The sequence below is a fragment of the Cebus imitator genome, unplaced genomic scaffold, assembly GCF_001604975.1.
Source record: "Cebus imitator isolate Cc_AM_T3 unplaced genomic scaffold, Cebus_imitator-1.0 Scaffold435, whole genome shotgun sequence".
NCBI classification, from domain to species: Eukaryota; Metazoa; Chordata; class Mammalia; order Primates; family Cebidae; genus Cebus; species Cebus imitator.
The window spans coordinates 363,767-384,056 of record NW_016107750.1 but is presented as its reverse complement, the minus strand read 5'-3'; the positions used below and the strand labels follow the sequence as shown (position 1 = coordinate 384,056).

At 42.7% G+C, this 20,290-nt stretch overlaps 1 protein-coding gene and 1 long non-coding RNA gene across 6 annotated transcripts in view; one reads left to right on the top strand and one right to left on the bottom strand.

Annotated features, from left to right (window-relative positions):
* The window catches only part of LOC119468464, a 20,172-nt gene extending 14,049 nt beyond the window's left edge, over nt 1–6,123 (top strand). Inside the window, exon 3 of the long non-coding RNA XR_005197148.1 lies at nt 4,959–6,123. This is a non-coding gene — a long non-coding RNA (uncharacterized LOC119468464). The remainder of the gene's footprint in view (nt 1–4,958) is intronic.
* TCF20 (transcription factor 20) overlaps nt 1–20,290 on the bottom strand; it is a 187,598-nt gene that overhangs the window by 85,640 nt on the left and 81,668 nt on the right. The gene's annotated exons all lie outside the window — the stretch shown is intronic.

Here is a 20,290-nt window from a genome sequence, read left to right as displayed (position 1 = left end):
AAAAAAAAAAAAAAGAGGATGGAGAACAGAATACAGGACATAGCCCCAGGCCTGGAAAAAGAGACACCTCTGGGCACAGAGCTGCAGTAGAGGATACAAGTGGGTAAACTTGGAGATAGGGCTGGAGAAGCAGGGCAGGGTCCTACCATGGAACCCTGAATACCAAGGCAAGGTGTCATAATTCAGTACCAAACGAGGAGGATATGACAAGAGCTATCTTTCAGAAGATTTTCCAGCAGTAGTTGGGAAGACACTGGACCAGGGACTAGGAAAGAAGAGTTACTATTCATGAAGCTACAAGAGCTCAGGCAGGCCCAGCACCACACTCATTCAAACCATTTCCAATCTCTACTTCCATAACAGCCTTGACTTGTCTCCTACTTGACTGCTTCCTCCATATCTCAAGACACCTCTCTTCAATTCCTTCACTTAAAATCGCTGACTAGAAAGAAAAAATTAATGGGAGGCTGGGGCAGAAGAATCACTTGAACCCGGGAGGCAGAGGTTTTGCAGTGAGCCATGATTGCACCACTGCATTCCAGCCTGGGCAAGAGAGCGAGATTCTGTCGCCAAAAAAAAAAAAAAAAAAAAAAGTGAATATTGTGGACTGATACAACTTTCTGGTTTATAGTCTTTACAACACATATGTTGGTCCCTACTGTGTGCCAGGCTCTACTCTAGGAAACAGGGATGGAGAAGGCAGTTTCCATCCCATGGTGCTTACATTTTGTGAAAGAAACAGATGAAGGACAACAATGTCAGATAAATGCTGTGAAAAAGAAAGAATGGGGCAGAGGGACAGAGCACGTACATATGAGGGGGGCTGCCTGAGCTCAGGTGGGCAAGGGAGGCCTGTCAATGTGGGGAGAAAGCAGTAGCCACATGGTATACATTTTTACAAAGTATACATTTTACATTAAAAGGGAAAAACAGGTTTTGAAGCCACACACAGCTGCATGCCAGCCCTGGCTCTATCATGCAGTGGCTGAGCGACATCTTCCAAATGAATGAATCTTCATGTTTCTTTATCCCCATTTTATAGATAAAGTACTGACACTATTTAATCCTCTCAGAACAGAATCAAGTAATGAATATCAAATACTGTGCACTGTGCCTGGTACTGGATAAGGGATCTGTACATATTAACTACTAATATACTAGATCAGTGATTAAATACATATAGACATTATTTTACTCCTATATCTAAACACTAGATTTAACAAAAACTGTCTGAAATCAGTACCAGTCATAATGCCAAATGCCATAATCCTGAATGTTTTTTAAAAATTATTATTTTTACCAGAATCAGGTGGAATAAATCCTGAATGTTAAAATTCCAAGACTAAAGCCCCAAGTCTAAAAATCCCTAATGTTGAAAATCTCAACCGTTGAAATCCCAAAAGCCAAATTTTGGGGAGGGGGTTTGCATAGTTTGGTTGTACACAATATAGTTGCATCATCCTGGGTGGAACTATGACCTTGCTATTGTTGTTATTTGGAAATTAGGTATGGTTTAGGGAGATGCTTATGGGCACCCAGTTGCCGAGGGTAGATTTGTAGACTTTAGCATCCCAGGGTCTCAGCCTGCAGATGATCTCAGCCACCATAATTATATGAGCCAATTCCCCTAATAAATTCCCTCATATGGCCGGGCACGGTGGCTCACATCTATTATCCCAGCACTTTGGGAGGCTAAGGCAAGCGGATTTTCTGAGATCAGGAGTTTGAGACCAGCCTAACATTGAGAAACTCCGTCTCTACTAAAAATACAAAATTAGTTGGGTGTGGTGTCACATGCCTGTAATCCCAGCTACTAGGGAGGCTGAAGGAGGAGAATCACTTGAACCCTAGAGGCAGAGGTCACAGTGAACAGACATTGCGCCACTGTACTCCAGTCTGGGCGACAGAGTGAAATTCCATCAAAGAAAAAAAAAAAAAATCCCGCCGGGCGCGGTGGCTCACGCCTGTAAACCCAGCACTTTGGGAGGCTGAGGTGGGTGGATCACGAGGTCAAGAGATCAAGACCATCCCGGTCAACATGGTGAAACACCATCTCTACTAAAAATACAAAAAATTAGCTGGGCATGGTGGCGTGTGCCTGTAATCCCAGCTACTCAGGAGGCTGAGGCAGGAGAATTGCCTGAACTCAGGAGGCGGAGGTTGCGGTGAGCTGAGATTGCGCCATGGCACTCCAGCCTGGGTAACAAGAGTGAAACTCCATCTCAAAAAAAAAAAAAAAAAATCCCCTCATATATCTACATACATATCCTATTGGTTCTGTCTCCCTAGAGAACCTTGACTAATACAGATTTGGTGTTGAGGAAGTGATCATTTCTTCTTACTTTATTCTTTACAACACAATTGAAGAGATCTGTGAAACTGTTCCTTCACACAAAGGCTGTGATAAGTGCACAAGGCTACTTAATGGTGAAAGATAAAAGTTTAAAAGCTAATTATTATTGGTGCTGCAAAAGCAGAAAACTGCTTTCACTGCAATGGCCAGGCAATAATCAGACTTTCAAATGGACAGTATATACTTATAAAATTTGTGGATCACAATCACTTTGCAAATAAAAGTTCCTCAAGTGTTTTGAAGATCAAAGAAGTGAAAATGCAGACAAAAAATGCAAGTTATCTCCCCTGCCAAATTATTTGATGGTGTATGACTTCTGCTCTTTCACACATAGTACAAATTTGCTATGCTATGTATTTTATCTTCACATCATTTCTAATACTGGAGGTATAAATTGTGTAGAGACTTTTAGAGAGTTCTAATTAATTCTATGCACTTTTTGACAAACTGAACTCCACAGAAGTGCATTATCACAATGCTGACTTTGTGTATAAGCACTGCCTGTGTACATACAAATATGGAAGCCAGGTGTGGTGGAGCATCCACAGTCCCCGCTAGTAGGGAGGCTGAGGTAGGAGGATCACTTGAGGCCAGGAGTATGAGGCTGAAGTGCACTATGACCATGCCAGTGAATAGTGACTGCACTCTAGCATGGCCAACATAGCTAGACTATCGTCTCTTTAAAAAAAGTTAAAACTGGCTGGGCATGGTGGCTCACGCCTATATTCCCAGCATTTGCGAGGCCAAGGAGGGAGAATCACCTGAGGTCAGGAGTTCAAGATCAGCCTGGCCAACAGGTGAAACTCTACTAAAAATACAAATATTAGCTGGGCATGGTGGTGGGCACCTGTAATCCCAGTTACTTGGGAGGCTGAGACAGGAGAATCGTCTGAACGCTTGAGGTGGAGGTTGCAATGAGCTGAGATTGCGCCACTGCACTCCAGCCTGGACAAGAATAAATGAGATGTCCTTTTTCAACATCTGCATTTGTGAAAGATAAAATTCGACAACATGTCTGCTCTTGAGGCGACTACACATGCAGTGATGATGACCCATCCTGGTTTTTACTGACCTCATCAAAAGACCTAGTTTGTCCATCATGGTATTTCAGAGGACCACAGTTAAAAAATGTTACACCCATGCAACTGTTGTTAGAATACTGAGTGATTACACTTGCAAAATACATTTGTTACTATTTAATTGTATAAAGTGGTATACTAGGCCATTCCTGCACTGTTATAAAGGAATACCTGAGACTGAGTAACTTACAAGAAAAGGGATTTAATTGGCTCACAGCTCTGCAGGCTGTAAAGGAAGCATAGCCGCATCTGCTTCTAGGAGGGCCTCAGGAAGCTTCCAATCATGGCAGAAGGCAAAGCGGGTACACCACGTAATGAGGACGGAGCAAGAGAGAGAGTGCGAGGTGCCAGACATTTAAACAGCCAGATCTTGCCAGAAGTCGCTCACCATCTTGAGGACAGCATCAAGGGATGGTACTAAACCATTCACAAAAAATCCACCCCCATAATTCAATTACATCCTACCAGCCTCCACTTCCAATATTGGGGATTACAATTCAACAGTAGATTTTGGCAGGGACACATATCCAAACTATATTAAGTGACCTATGAAGTGTTGTCGTGTTTTTGTTTCTCAAATAAATGTCCTTTAAAAAATTTAAGTAAGTGTCTTTTCTTTTTCTTTTTTTTTAAAGACGAAGTCTTGCTCTGTTGCCCAGGCAGCGCCATCACAGTTCACTGCAACCTCCACCTCCCAGACTCAAGAGATCCTCTCACCTCAGCCTCCCAAGTAGCTGGACTACAGGTGCATGCTACCTTGCTTATTTTTGTATTTTTTTGTAGAGACAGGGTTTCACCATGTTGCCCAGGCTGACCTTGAACTCCTGGGCTCAAGCAATTTGCCCATCTTGGCCTCCCAAAATACTGAGATTACAGGTGTGAAACCCTGTGTCTGGCCAAACAAGCGTCTTTTTTGTGAGACAGAATCTTGCTCTGTCACCCAGGCTAAAGTAAAGTTCTGCTCACTATAACCTCCACCTCCTACATTCAAGCAAATCTCCCACCTCAGCCTCCCAAGTAGAGGGGACTACAGGCATAGGCCACAATGCCCGGCTAATTTTTATATTTTTAGTAGAGATGGGGTTTTGCCATGTTGGCCAGGCTGGTCTCAAACTCTTGACCTCAATCTGCCCACCTAGGCCTCCCAAAGTGCCGGGATTACAGGTGTTGAGTCACGCACCTGGCCCAGATAAATGTCTTTTAAATAAATTTTTAAGATTATTTTTTCCAGAATTGTATTTTTAGGATTTTGATCTTTTGGCATTTCAGCATGTGGAATTATGGCATCAAGAACTATGCCTTTCAGGCCGAGCACAGAGGCTCATGCCTGTAATCCCAGCACTTTGGGAGGCTGACATGAGGGGGATCATCTGAGGTCAGGAGTTTGAGACCAGCCTGGACAACATGGGGAAACCCTGTCTCTACTAAAAATACAAAAAAATTAGCCAGGCATAGTGGCACACACATGTAATTCCAGCTACTAGGGAGGCTGAGGCAGGAGAATCGCTTGAATCCGAGAGACAGAGGTTGCAGTGAGCCACGATCATACCACTGCACTCCAACCTGGGTGACAGAGAGGAACTCCATCTCAAAACGAAACAAAAAAAGCAACTTTGTCTTTCAGAATTATGGCCTAAATCCATCTGAAACAAACACTCAAGAAATCTTTGGGAGAGCTAACATCTACAAACATAAACTTGGGAAATACTTTATAAAATAGTCTTTAAAAATCACCTTCATCCACACATAAGACAGTTTTAAAAGCTTTTTTTAACTAAAACACTAGATTAACAATCTTGGCATTTTTAAACATATATAATTATTCCCATATATTAACTGTTTCAACAAAAATAACTATTTTTATATAATCATATTAACTCTAGAATAAAAATACTGTTATAGTGAGGTTTTTTTTCAAACATTTAAGAGTCAAATGTTTAACAAAAAATAAAACATTATGAAGGAAGGAAGTACATATTTTAATAAAAGGCTAATAAACTGAATCAGGTCAATGAGAAGTAAAATTTGTTGGTTTATAAAACTAAGGCCTTCAAGTGACAGGGAGTCATAGGAGAAAAAAAAAAATCAAAACTAAGGCTTTATTCATTTATAGGTGGCAAAAGAAAAAATTTCTTATTTCCCTATTCCCTAATGATCTAATGCAAACTAAAGCAGAGAGAATTCATTAGTTCACTCTTCCTTAGACACCAACAGCACCTATTAATTTGCTAATGAAATCAGACACATGACTTCTCCATGATCAATACTGTGACTTTACATCAGTAGAGACACTACTTGAGCTGCACTGTCATTGTCATTGGGCTCCAGGAAGAGAATTTCCTAATGAATCACTAAGAAGCTTCTTCAAGAGATACAGGAGAGGCCAGTATCATATTTTAAAATAAAAAAAAAAGTAGAGATAATGCTTGGTCCATTGAAAAATATTTACTAAACATCTCTAAAAAGGATTACATAATTATCTCAACTACAATAATTAGATGTGAATTTCAATTATTTAGTAATATTTTCAAGGTTTACACTTTAAGTATAGGCATATGCAAAAATGAAAGCATCAATGAAAGTTTTATTTATATAAAAAGATTTCTGTTGGAATGTTAAAAATCTAATATTTTTATTTTGAAAGCAAGTTGATTTTTTTTTTTTTGAGACAGAGTCTCACCCTGTTGCCCAGGCTGGAGTGCAATGGTGTGATCTTGGCTCACTACAACCTCCGCCTCCTGGGTTGAAGCAATTCACCCTGCGCCTCTGTCTCCTGAGTAGCTGGGATTACAGGCGTGTACCACCATGCCCGGCTAATGTATTTTTTTGCAGAGATGATGTTTTTGGCATGTTGGCCAGGCTAGTCTTGAACTCCTGACCTCAAGAGATCCACTGTCTCAGCCTCCCAAAGTGCTGGGATTGTAGGCGTGAGCCACTGTGCCCAGCCAACAAGTTCATTTTTTTTTAAATCCTGAAAACAGTAAACTGGCATTCCTTGAAAAGTTGAACAAAATAAGTTCAGTAGAAACAAGTAATAAATTCATTAATTCAGAAAGAATCCTGAACCATAAACCAAAGGGAAAAAAGTAACTGAAGCTTCCATGGCATATTCCTTTGAAAGCTGGTAGCAAAATTTTATTTCATCTACTGATTCATTCAAAAATATTTGCTAAGCATTAGCTACATACCAAGCACTGTTCTGGATGCCAGAAATATGATGAGGAACAGACAAGTCCTTGCCCTCACAAAGCTGACTATTTTCCTAGGTAGATCCTAGAACAGTACTTCCTGGCTCCACTCCTTTTTCTTTCTATAACACAAAACTAAACTCTTCTTCAAAGGGGCCACAAACTTATCCTGCAAGTTTTATTCCAGCTTTTTTTTTCCACCTCATTTAAATTAAACAGATTCACTCAGGGTACAGGTTGAGAGCATAGAGCCAGGGTCCTGTGGTGTCATAATATATATTGTTTTTTGTCCAGCCCTTGCTAATAACAGTCTTTTGTTACAATGTTGGGTGTGTTTAGGCCTGGGGAAACAATCTCTCACCTGCCCTCCACTAATTCATCTGCCCTAAGGCAGGACTCTCATCAGTCCCCATCTTTCAGATTGTGGCTTTTTTTCTTGAGATGGACTTTCACTCTTGTTACCCAGGCTGGAGTGCAGTGGCGCGATCTCGGCTCACCACAACCTCTACCTCCTGGGTTCAGGCAATTCTCCTGCCTCAGCCTCCTCAGTAGCTGGGATTACAGGCACGTGCCACCATGCCCAGCTAATTTTTTGTATTTTTAGTAGAGACGGGGTTTCACCATGTTGACTAGGATGGTCTCGATCTCTTGACCTCATGATTGTGGCTCTTAAGATCCTTCCCAGAGAGGTTCCTGCCCTATACCCTGGGAGAAGACACGGTGACATCAGGAAACTTCCATAAAAATCCAAGCAGGTCCTTTCTGCTCTGAGATCCCTCTCTTTATAGAAGTCCCCTCTTTCTCTTCTGCCTATTAAACCTCTGCTCCTAAAATCCCCGTGTGTGTCCACGTCCTAAATTTTCCTGGAGCACGACAACGAACCACAGGGTATACACCCCAGACAACGTAACTGCTTCATACTGGGGGCCTCGTACAGGGTATAACATTCACTGAAAGTGTGAATAGAGGAGCAGACTCCAACGCTGTCACTTTATTCTGAGGCTCTCGGCCTCCACTTTAGATCCTTCTCTCTATAGAGAGTGCTGTTTCTCTTTCTCTTTTCTTCTGCCTATTAAACTTCCACTCCTAAATTCAAAACAACAGCAACAAAAACCCAAGAGGAAAACAAGGTTTGGGGAGCTTCTGGGTGCTGAACAAATGGAGGTTCCTGGAGGGCAGTGCCCCTTCCACCAAACATTGCTTTATGCATCTCTTCTACTGTATCCTTTGCAATATCCTTTATAATACACTGGTAAATCTAAGTGTTTCCCGGAGTTCTGTAAGCAAATTAATCAAACTCAAAGAGGGGGCTGTGGGAACCCCAACTAGAAGCCAATTGATCAGAAGTTCTGGAGGCCTGGACTTGTGTGACTAGTTTCTAGGAGTGTGGGGAGCACACAGTCTTGGGGACTGAGCCCCGGACCTGTGCGATCTGACACTATCTCCCGGTAGTCAGTGTAAGAACTCAATTAGAAGACACCCTGATGGTGTTCGCTGCTTGTTGCGTAGGGAATAACCCCCTCACATTTGGCCACAAGTCTTCTGCGTTGAGGATCACTGTAGAATGAGTAGAGGAAAGACATGATTAGAGGAAGAGAGTTTTTCCCGATTCCCAATCCTGGCTCTGCTACTTAATAGTTGGGTGACCTTGGGCAAGTCATTCAATCTCTCTGATTCAGTTTTCTCATCCAAAAAACAGAGGTAATAACACCACTATCTCTTAATTTTTTTGTCAAGTGTTTAGAACAAGGCCTGGCCCTTGGAAAATTTTGCTTATATAAAAATATTCACATTCTTTATCATAAAGTTTTGGGTAAATAAAATATCCTTGCCTACCTGTTTTGGAATCAAAATGGTTTGATGCCAAAATTTCCTATAAATCCATTTTCTTTAAACCAATTGCTAAATTTTACCATCCTTCTTATGTAGACTAGGGTTTTGGCCATGAGAAAACCAGAACAGTAAGAGGCCAAGATGATCAATTCATCTGCTGTTTCAGGTCCTCCCACCTCCTTCCCACCACCATTCCTCCTTAGTCAGAACATTGCCCCCAACCACGTAGTCACACCTCTCTTCACAAAACTGTGTTCCATTTATAAGACTCAGGTGCCTCAGTCTCAGGTTCAAAGCTCATCACCAAGCTATTCCCACCTTGCTTTCACACTGGGGGGNGGCGGTACACACACTCCCTTCTGACCTTCCCCTCCCTGTCCTCTCCAAGCCCTTAGACTAAGAGCCCAGGGTTTGATAGATAATGTGCTACATACTTTTGAGCCTTGGTTCCCAAAAGACTTCTCTTAGGAATGCTCTTTCCCCACTCTTCCACTTGTCTCTCTCTTGTCCATCCTTCAAGGTCTACCCAAATGCTCCCTCCTCTATAGCCTTCTCCAATATTCTTCCCGTACTTGATCACAAGTAACAGCTTCTTCCCTAGTTCTCCCCAACTCTCCAGCTACACCACTATTATTGCCTTATCAATCCTTCACAGGGTTGATCAATGTTAATTATCCATATTGGACTCTCCCACAGACCCTGAACCCTAGGAAAAAGCTAAAGTGTTTTATTTATTTTTGAATTTTTTGTACCTACCATGGCAACTATTTAGCAGCTTGGCTGAACAGAAATTTTTTTCTTATATTTTCTGATGTGTTTCATTCCCATAGGCTTCATTTGGCCTGTGTTCTTTATCTTTAGGGGAAGCCAACTTTGAGCACATGCACTAGCCAATGTAGCAAATTTGTTGTTTTTTTTTTTAAGAGACATTTATAAATTATACAAGCTGCGACGTCCTTCATTTCAACTCTAACTTCTCCTACTGAATATGCTAGAACTTAAATCCACTTCCATAAAGACTTCTTCAACAGGAGAAGATGAATATTGTATTTCTGCTCTATTTAAACTTCTATCTATTAGAAAAAAAAAAGGTAACATTAAGTTCAATGTATAGTGTACCTTTCTATTTACATCTGTCTACCAATGTACAGACTGGTAAATCTGTTTAGGTTCATTTACACTAATTGTATGTTGCATGTATAGGAGCAATCTGGCTGGAATCTGGCAGGCATGTTCTCTATACTTCTGCTATGGAGTAGTAGTTCTATTTTATTGTTCTAAACTCTCCAGGGTTCAGGCACAGTGGCCTCTAATCCCAGCACTCTGGGAGGTCTAGACGGGAAGACTGCTTGAGGCCAGGAATTCAAAATCAGCCTGGTCACCTAGCAAGACCCCCACCTCTATAAAAAATAAAATTAGCAGGGTGTGGTGGCATGTGCCTGTAGTCCCAGATAGGACGCTGAGGCAGGAAGACCATTTGAGCCCAGGGGTTCAAGGCTGCAGTGAGCCATGATCATGTCACCACACTCCAGCCTGGGTGACAGAGCAAGACCCTGTCTCAAAAATTAAAACCCTCCAGGAGAAACACCCAACATTCCTCACAGGGCAGGTAGTTCTCTGGGTTCTTCACCTAAACCACTAAGATTCCATCTGACACTGTCTGCTATGGTTTTCCTGCTTATATTTTCTCCGGATTTTTGCCCCTACTCTCTATTGACTTTACTTACTCTTAGGAGAGCTTTGCAAGTTTTCTATAACAAATCCAAATTCAACTTTACTTTAATAGAATTATGTGAACAGGACATAAAGACATAAAGATTAACAAGGCATAGTGATCACCTAAGAATATACACATTTGCGACGAAACAGACACATTCTATTTTAATTGTAATATATAGCTAGAGATGGGTGGGGAAGAGACAGGGAGGAGGCACGGGTACTAGAAAGCAGAGGCTCAGAGGCAAAATAGTACATTCATTATCAGTGTACTGACAGGCAACAATGCAGATGACGGGGCTATAAAATAAAGCAAAACACAGCCCTGATTATAAGGACTGTAGACACTACTGAAGCAATGTTTGAAAATATTCTGTAAGTCTTTTTTCAGCAAAAACCTTATGCTGATACATCCAAAAGATAAGAGAGATGAGTTGCTCTGGCTAGAGTTGGGAAGAGTATGATTCCTTACTTCTGCCCCAGCCAGGCCTCCTATGCCCCAAAATGCCTCTGCAGACCTGCGGCAGCCCAGCATGGAAGAGATGAGAGCGCCCCTCCCCCAACACTCCCATCTTATCATGCTATTTTGATATAACACTTAGCACACTGCCACCTACCTACACAGCTCGTGCTACATACATATTTTTTAAATAAAATGTGAGGGCTGTGAAACAATTTACAAGTCACTGGTCTAATAAATGGGATTAGTGGAACTGCCAGGCACAAGGCACAAAAAAGTTGTGTCCAAATCACCAGAATCCAAACCTAGACAAAGCATTACAAAGGTCTGACCAGTTTCTCTAAAATCCCAGGAAGTGGAAAGCTCATCTTAACTACTTTCTTTCCCCCTACAATTATTGTTTCCTTAGCTCTATCTGCTTGGCAGAGCAGTTTCTTAAAATCTTTCCTGCTTTCCCTGAAACTTTCTACTCTCCACACTCCCTCCTCCTGCCTCGGCAGAGGATCTTCCAGTGCTCACAGAAGAGCACTCCTTACATTCCTGCCCCATGTGCAGCCTGTGTCCCACCCACACACCTCTGCTCTCTGGGAGGATATCCTTACTAAACGCCAATCACAGGGGATCACACCCGGTTCTGAGTTCCGAAGGAAGGTCCTCAATTCAACATCCTCTCACTCTCCTGCATCTTCAACACCATCCTGTGTGCTGGCTCCTAATCAGGATTTACGCATGCTCTGGTTTCTCATATACTTAGAACTTTCACTTCAGGATGGTGCAAAAGTGACAAGCATTCACCAGGAACCCTACTTCGAATACCCACACAACCATTCTGCTTCTCACTTTCAGTATCGTATTCAATAAATTGAACACTTTTATTATAAGATGGGCTTTGTGTTAGATGATTTCATCCAATTACAGGCTAATGTAGGTGTTGTAAGCACATCTAAGGCTAGGCTAGGCTACGACATTCAGTGGGTTAGGTGTATTAAATATATCTGACTTAGGATGGATGGGTTTATCAGGACGTAACTCCAGCATTAGAACTATCTATATTAAAAAGAAAAAAAAACACACACACACATAGGCCGGGCTCAGTGGCTCACGCCAATAATCCCAGCACCTTGGGAAGCTGAGGTAGGTAGATCACGAGGGTCAAGAGATCAAGACCATCCTGACCAACATAGTGAAACTCCATCTCTACTAAAAATACAAAAAATTAGCTGGGTGTGGTGGCAGGTGGGCACCTGTAGTCCCAACTACTCGGGAGGCTGAGGGAGCAGAATCGCTTGAACCTGGGAGGCAGAGGTTGCAGTCAGCCAACATTGTGTCATTGCAGTCCAGCCTGGTGATATAGTGAGACTCCATCTCAAAAAACAAACAAACAAACAAAAAACCCATAAAAGAGTTCTTCTCTTGACCTCAGATTCTCCCTGCATCTATATTTTACTTTTCTCTAACAGTGAAACTTTAGGGAGGTTTTGACTCCCAATTTACTGTCTTCACTTTTCTCATCAATACGTGACAATCTCCCCAGAAGTCCGCCTCCCTCTCCACCCAACTGACATTTCTCAGTAATCTTGTCTACTGCCTCTGACATGAAAAACTCTCCCCTGGCCGGGCATGGTGGCTGACACCTGTAATCCCAGCATTTAGGGAGGCCAAGGTGGGTGGATCACCAGGTCAGGAGACTGAGACCATCCCAGCTATCACAGTGAAACCTGGCCTCTACGTACTAAAAGTACAAAAAAAAAAATTTAGCTGGGCGTGGTAGCACGTACCTGTAGTCTCAAACTAGTCAGGAGGCTGAGGCAGGAGAACTGTTTGAACCTGGGAGGTAGAGGCTGCAGTGAGAGAAGATCGCACCACTGACCTCCAGCCTGGGCAACAGAGCCAGACTCTGTCTCAAACAAAAAAAAAAAGAAAAAGAAAAACTCTTCCCTGGTTCCTGCTCTCTGGAGTTTCCTCCAGCCTGTCTGGTTGCATTCCTGATGTTCTTTAAGAGCTACCATGCTCCCCTAAATGTTCGCTTTTCTCCGAGTTTCTGTCCTGGGCCCTTGAATACTAGTCATTGTTAGCAAGAATAACATAACTCCCTGTGGGATTTTAAAACTACAAAACCTTTTTAGGGGCAGAGACCCAAGAGAAGTTTCCATTACTGGCAGGAGATGGCCCATCACTTAGGAAACAAGAAAGAAACAACTACTCTACATACTCACATTCTTTATCTACCCCTAAGGGCAATTTCATGTACTCCTAGGTTGGAATTATGATACATATGCAAACCTCCAAGTCTTAACCTACAGCCCAGTTCCTTCTCCTAAATGGCAGATCTGTGCTCAAACACATGATGTCTTACAAGCATCTCAAACTTACATTCAAAACCAAGTTCATTATTTTATATCCTACTCCAATCTTCTCTTCCTCAGTTGTTTTCTATTTCAATGAATGCAATGCCATCACCTGGTTTCGCAAAAGAAGTCTTGCTTCTCCTTGGCACCTCCTCCCTCACCAAGTACACCTTCAACAGCTCTCATCCCATCTCCACTATCCTCAATAACTTCACTTAACACATTTGGCCCACTGTGTATCAAATACTGTTGTCTATATAGCAGTGAAGGGCACAAGTTTAAACCTAAGAGGAGGAAGAAGATAAACAAAAGGACAAGATAAATTCAGGCTGTTCATGGAGGCTCATGCCTGTAATCCCAGGAGGATTGCTTGAAGCCAGGAGTTCAAGACCAACCTGGGCAACAAACTGAGACGCTTGTCTCTATTTTTTTTTTTTAAGTTAATTTAAAAATTTTTTAAAGAATAAATTTGGCCAGGCGCAGTGGCTCAAGACTGTAATCCCAACACTTTGGGAAGCTGAGGTGGGCAGATCACCTGAGGTCTGGAGTTTGAGACCAGCCTGGCCAACATGGAGAAACCCCATCTCTAATAAAAATACAAAATTAGCCATGCATGGTAGTACATGCCTATAATCACACCTACTCTGGAGGCTAAAGCAGGAGAATCGCTTGAACCCGAGAGGTGGAGACTGCAGTGAGCCAAGATGGCGTCATTGCACTCCAGCCTGGGCAACAAGAGTGAAACTCTGTCTCAAAACAGTAACAACAAAAAACAAAACCAGAACCAAAACAAAATAGATAAATTCAGACTGTGATAAAAGCTATGAACAAAACAAGGCAGGGTGATGTAATGGGGTGCTACTTTAGACAGGGAGGGTCAGAGAAAATCTCTCAGAGAAGGTTACATTTAAGCTCAACCTGAATGACAAACAGAAACAAGTCACAGATTTGAGAAGCAGAGTGTTCCAGAGGGTGGAGCCAAGCGTAAAAGTCCTAAGGTACAAATGAGCTTGAGGAGTTCAAGAGAGAGAGAGAAGGCCAACAAAGCTGTAAGCTTAGGGAGCAAGGAGGAGACCAGGTCAAACGGGTTCAGAGGGAGGCAAAGGTCGTATAGGACCCTGCTGGCCACTACGAAAGCAATGAAACACCAATGGAGCATTTCAGGAAGGCAAATGACATAATCCAATCTGAATTTTTGAGATCACTTTAGCTAGTAAATGGAAAAAATGGTTTGGAAGGAAGGCAAAAACAGAGGGTAGGAAAACCAGTCAGGAAATAATAAAACAGTTCAGATAGCAGGGGATGGTTCTTGAGATGGAAGGGAATAAATTCAGGAGAGAGATACATGTATGTATATGGTTTTTGGTTTTGTTCTTTTTCAAACAGGGTCTCATTCTGTCATTCAGGCTGGAGTGCAATTGCACAATCACAGCTGGCTGACACAGTACTCCCACCTCAGCCTCCCAAGTAGCTAAGACTACAGATGGGTACCACCACGCTCAGCTAACTTAAAAAAAATTTTAGAGGCCGGGCGCGGTGGCTCACGCCTATAATTCCAGCACTTTGGGAGGTCGAGGCGGGTGGATCACGAGGTCAAGAGATCGAGACCATCCTGGTCAACATGGTGAAACCCCGTCTCTACTAAAACTACAAAAAATTAGCTGGGCATGGTGGCGCGTGCCTGTAATCCCAGCTACTGAGGAGGCTGAGGCAGGAGAATTGCCTGAACCCAGGAGGCGGAGGTTGCTGTGAGCCGAGATTGCGCCATTGCACTCCAGCCTGGGTAACAAGAGTAAAACTCTGTCTCAAAAAAAAAAAAAAAAAAAAAAAAAAAAAAAAAAAAAAAAAAATTTTTAGAGACAGGGTCTCACTGTGTTGCCCAGGCCTTTTTTGAACTCCCGGGCTCAAGCAATCCACATGCCTTAGACTCCCAAAGTGCTGGGATTACAGGTGTGAGCCACCACGACTGGCTCAAACTCAGGATATGTTTTGAATATAACTCAAACAGAACGTCCTGAACAATTAGATGTTGAAAGTGAGGGGAAAAGGGAATCCAGAACAATTCCTGGGTTGCTTCTGGCTGTTTAGTTACAGGTGATTTTTTACAGTCAAATCACATACAGTGTATGATTTAATCCATTTTGATGAATGCCTATCAAGACCTAAACATTTCCATACTCTAAAAAGTTCCCTCACATCTTCTCCAAGTCAATCACCTTCTACCCAAGAAGCCACACTAATCTGAAATCTAGTACACAGATAAGTTCTGCCGATTCTGGAATGTCTGTTAAGTGGGATCACCCATTGCGTATGATTTTTGTTTGGCTTTTCACTGAGCATAATATTTGTGAAATTAATCCTTATTACGAATATCTGTAGTTTGTTCCTTGTTGTTTGTGGTCTTCCATTGTATGACACGCCACTTTGTTATTCACTGTCTGATGGACATCTGGACTATTCACAGTTTTGGTTATTATTTGGCTATGAACATTCTTTTATAGGTCTTATTTCTGGACATTTTCATTTCTCTTGGATAAATACCTAGAAATTAAACTGCTGGGTCACAGGGAAGATGTATGTTCAACTCTCTGAGAAACTGCCAGTTTTCCAAAGTGGTTGCATCATTTTCTACTCCCATTAGCAGGGCATTCAAGATCCAGCTGCCTGACTCCTACGTGTTTTGCTTAAATAACTCTTACCTATGCCACAACCAAACTTAGTCTTTCAGCCCTTCAAACACATTTTCCTCTACTTCTTTTTTTTCTTTTAAGATTTTTGTAGATGCACTCAGAGGGCACTTTCCTCCTTGCCCCATATCCCCTTTAGAGCCTCTGGTTCATTCAACAAATATCCTGAAGGGTGAGAAAAAGGATAGGCTGGCCAGAGCACTCTGGATAAAGGAAACAGTGTATAAAAAAGTTCCAGATGGTGGCTCACACCTGTAATCCCAGCACTTTCAGAGACTGTGGTGGGCAAATCACAAGATCAAGAGTTTGAGACCAGTCTGGCCAACTTGGTGAAACCCCATCTCTACTAACAATACAAAAATTAGCTGGTCTACTAACAATACAAAAATTAGCCAGGTGTGGTGGTGCACACCTGTAGCCCCAGCTACTAGGGAGGCTGAGGCAGGAGAATCACTTGAACCTGGGAGGCTGAGGTTACAGTGAGCCAAGATTGGGCCACTATACTCCAGCCTGGGCGCAGAGCAAAACTCCGTCTTGAAAACAGTTCCAGAGGTGAGAAAGAGCCTGCCACCTTCCAGGAACTGAAAAAGAGTGAGTATGACTGGAGGGCGTGAGCAAAAGCAACAGGAGAGTCAGAGAGGCAGCAAGTGGGAGCCAGATTATTCCAGGCCTTGTGAACCTTGTGGAGGAGTTTGGAATCTAAGTGCTATGGGAAACCATTAAAAGACTTTTAGCAGAGTAGACACAGATGACTCTTGGCCACTCTAAGTGAAGTGGAATAAAGGCAAACAGGAGCAGAAATGAGGCCATCATCATTCCAGGTAAGAGGTGAAGAGGGTGGTGGCGGTACAGATGAAAGCATCATCTTACTGAAATAGCACTGACAGTAACTCAATGATAGATTAGAGGTAGAGGGTGGTGACAGAAAAGGAGAAATCTGATTTGAGAAACTGGGTAAGGCAGAGCCACTTACGGAGTAGGGGACAAGTGCAGGACAGAGTTTGTAAGGAGTAGGTGTTCAGTTTTGGACTTAAGAAGCTCAAGATACCAGTGAGATGGTCAAGCAGCTGTGTCAGCAGGAGTTGAAGGTGCTAGAAGACATCTAGCTGAAGAAGTCAATGTGGGGTCATCAGCTTACGAACAATCACAAAAGCCTGGGGAGACCAGAGACCACCAAGGGAGACAGGACACTGAAAAAACAGGGTCTGGAGGGCCAGGCATGGTGGCTCATGCCTGTAATCCCAGTACTTTGGGAGGCCGAGGTGGGCGGACTGCCTGAGGTCAGGAGTTTGATACCAGTCTTACCAACATGGTGAAACCCCATCTCTATTAAAAATATAAAAAACTAGCCAGGTGTGGTGGCATACGCCCATAATCCCAGTTACTCAGGAGACTGAGGCAGGGGAGCCTCCACTCACTGCACTCCAGCCTGGGCAGCAGAGTGAGACACCATCTCAAAAAAATAAATAAATAAATAAATAAATAATATGGTCCGGAGAATGCCAATGGTCAAGCATAACTGGATGAACAACCAGAGGTGGAAAGAGACACCAAGCTCAGCAGGCTGACGAGAAAGTACACGGTCCTTCCTGCTTGCTCTGAGAAGCTTCCAGTGACCTTTCAAGTCAGAGTCACGCTCCTGGTACAGCACCTTGTATCCCCCTATGAGAACACTTTTGGTATCCCTATTTAATTGCCCTTCTCTACTAAGCCAATATTTGAGGACCTAAAATCAACAGAATTGGCAGGGACCAGCCCCGCTCTAGTCCAGTGTCGTAGGACACACCACAACATAGACTGATAGTTTAATAGACAGCTACCATTCTGTGAGTGCCACCTGCAGGCAGTGCACTTCACCATATACTTTTCCTATTTTAGTTCCTTCCCGCAATGGCCCAGAAGAAGGTATCCCTTCATTGCACAGATGAGGGAACTACAGCTCAGGCAAAATGCCCAAAGTCACCGATAGCAAGTGATGGAACCAGGATGAGGTGTGCATCCTCCTTCACATGCTCTGCTGCCTTCCCTCTATCATGTGGACTTTACTCAGCAAGAGTATCCTCTCACATCACTGCCAAAAGCATACAAAATCCATCCCCAGGTAACTGGTCTCCCACAGCACTAAATCAGGGAAACGCCCAGGGAAGTCCCCCTGCTTGACTTCTCAAGAATCCCTTTTCTTGCCAAGCATAGTGAACATTCTCCAGACTCTCAAAGGTAGCGTTTCATCCTTAGGGCACTTTTAAATGCAGCAGTGAAATCTGGCTTCCCTGAAACTGAGGTCTGGAGGTAAGTAACTTAAAAATGCTGAAGTCTTAACTCTTTGAGTTCTAGAAACCCATTTTAGCCACATGCCAGGAGTTTCCCCGACACCTAAAAGGCCTCACTCTAAATGAACAACTAATACTGACCACGGCCAAGGAAGTTTCTCCATGTCACCTATTTTGGACCAATGCATAATCAGGATGAGAGAAACCAATAGGGCCTAAGAAGCCAACACTGCACATCTTTGTGAAAATTAACAGGAGTACAATTTTCTTCGTCTCTGCTTTCAAGATTGATGTGTACTGTCTCTCCCTGATATCTTAAGACTGGAGCTATATAGGCTTTTTCCCAAGTGAGTACATTAACACCCAGGAGCTTCCTTTGTCCATTCAAGAGCCACTGTCAACTAAGCTGGTAAAAGCATGGTGTAGGCTGGGTGAAGTGGCTCACACCTGTAATCCTAACACTTTGGGAGGCCAAGTCAGGCAATCACCTGAGGTCAGGAGTTCGAGATCAGCCTGAACAGAACAGTCAAACTCCATCTCTATTTAAAAAAAAAAAAAAAAAAAAAAAAAAAAAAAAAAAAAAAAAAAAAAAAAAAAAAAAAAAAAAAAAAAAAAAAAAAAAAAAAAAAAAGAGCATGGTGCATAGATGGCAAAGAACAGGTCCTACCCTTGATTCTGTCACCATAAAGCCAGGTGACTTTGGGTGAATTACCACCCTCTTGACATCTTCCTGAGTTGTAAAGCCAAAGGGTTAGACTGGACAATTTCCTAGATGTCTTCCAGCTCTGAGATTCTATAATCAGAATATGAAAAGGGTGGGAGAAGGTAAGCTGGATGCCAGCTGGCTGGGAAAGACAGGGGATGAACCCTCCTGGCAATGGTTAATTAAGCCTATCTGATCTGCACTGTTCCCTCCCCTGCCAGAGCCTCTGCTTAAGCTATCCTTGCTTTCTCTGACAACCCCACCCCACTACCCAAATAGAGGATCCCCAACAAAGAAACACGAACTCATTCATAGGTCTAGATTTAACGGGGGGAGAGGGGGTAGAAAAAAGAAACAGACACAACTAGAGAATGTTTCCTACACTAACACTCATCAATATTATAACACATCAAAAAGCAGACAACACTCCTCTTTCTTAGCCTTTACAAGGTACCACTAATGATCTCCCTTAAGCTCTTTTGAGCCAGTTCCCTATTCACAAAGCATAAAGATATAAACAGAGAGAACACTTCAACCAGCCCACTTCCATCCTTTGGATTAACTTCTCAAGATGCTCTGGGCTAAAACAAATTATTATTTACTCTGTTTAACGTCATTTTCAACCAGCCCACAGACCAAGTTCAGCTGCCCCACTGGCGAAAAAGGCTTCAGAACAGGGAGTATCTTTGTGACCACTTTAAAGTAACACCCCAAGTTATTGCACATTGTTTTCTTATTTTCTTCACAGCTATTATCATCACCTAACATTCTTACTTACTGTTTACAGTCTGTCTCCAGAGGTGCTTTCTTGCCCACCACCACATTTCCCAAGCTTAGAATGCCTGTAAATACTTGTTAATGAAAATTATCGAGCACACGCACACACAGACCTTAATCCACATTCAGGAACATGATGTTCAAACGTGGAAACCATCTTCCAACGAGACTAATACCAAATGTTCCAATGAATTTCTACCCTTTCCTATACAATGGCTTACACACACATACCATAATAATGATATTTTCCCCAGAGAGAGAGAGAGAGAGAGAGAGTGTGAGTGTGTGTGTGTGTGTGTGTGTGTGTGTGTAAGACTGAGTTTCGCTCTTGTTGCCCAGGCTGGAGTGTAATGGTATGATCTCGGCTCACGCAACTTCTGTCTCCTGGATTCAAGCAATTCTCCTGCCTCAGCCTCCAGAGTAGCTGGGATTACAGGCATGCACCACCACACCAAGCTAATTCTGTATTTTTAGTAGAGATGGGTTTTTCCATGTTGTTAGGCTGGTCTCGAACTCCCGATCTCAGGTGATCGGCCCACCTCGGCCTCCCAAAGTGCTGGGATTACAGGCGTGAGCCACCGCCCCCTGGCCATAGTTTTCTTTTTTAATTCCCCACTATGAAGCACCAGATGATAAGCCACAGATATACCAGCTAACTTATGTTATAGTTCATCTTCCTGTTGGGCCATGCATATTACCTACAAATCAAACATATCTCTTATGCAGAAAGTACTGATTGTGTTTGTCGCCATGAGAACCTTTTTACCCATACCACATGTACCAAGGGTATTAAAGGACTTTCAATAGCTTAATCAATAATAAAAAACCATCCAGTGCAATATGACCAAATTATGCTCTACTAACCATAAAAACCTT